Raw genomic sequence first — 753 nt, 5'->3', positions numbered from 1 at the left:
GGCTAGGATCTGGAGGAGGAGGAAGGCCAGAATGAGGTAGAGGAAGAGGACCTGGACCGAGGGAGGAAGAGGGCCAAGACTAGGAAGTGGAGGAGGCGACTTAGATGGACGAGGAAGGCAAGTACCATTTGGAGGTCCCAGGAGAGGCGGGATCTGGCCGAGGACAAAGGCCAGGAGTAGCCGGAGTAGGAGGGCCAGTGTTTGGAAGAGGAGGATTACCAGTACCAAGAAGAGTTGGAAGACTTGGAAAAGAACGAGAAGGAGGCCCGCCCGAGAAGCCCTCCCGCCATCACACCGCGCGTCCTTGCTGCTCCCGGAAGGATCCTCTCATCTGAGCGCCGCCATAGACGTCCGGGACTCCGTCCCCGAGAGGCTCGCCCGCCCGCCATCACACCGCGTGGCCCCCGCTGCTCCCGGAAGAATCCTCAACTCAGAGCGCCGCCATAGATGCCCGGGACTCCGTTTCCGAGAGGCCCGCCCGCCCGCCATCACACCGCGCGGCCTTGCTGCTCCCGGAAGGATCCTCTCCTCTGAGCGCTGCCATAGACGCCCGGGACTCCGTTCCCGAGAAGCCCGCCCGCCATCACACCGCGCGGCCTTGCTGCTCCCGGAAGGATCCTCTCTTCAGAGCGCCGCCATAGACGCCCGGGACTCCGTTCCCGAGAGGCCTGCCCGCCATCACACCGCGTGGCCCCCGTTGCTCCCGGAAGGCTCCTCTCCTCAGAGCGCCCCCATAGACGCCCCCTGATTCTA

This window comes from Tachyglossus aculeatus, chromosome 5, assembly GCF_015852505.1.
Source record: "Tachyglossus aculeatus isolate mTacAcu1 chromosome 5, mTacAcu1.pri, whole genome shotgun sequence".
NCBI lineage: Eukaryota > Metazoa > Chordata > Mammalia > Monotremata > Tachyglossidae > Tachyglossus > Tachyglossus aculeatus.
This window is presented reverse-complemented; position numbering follows the sequence as displayed.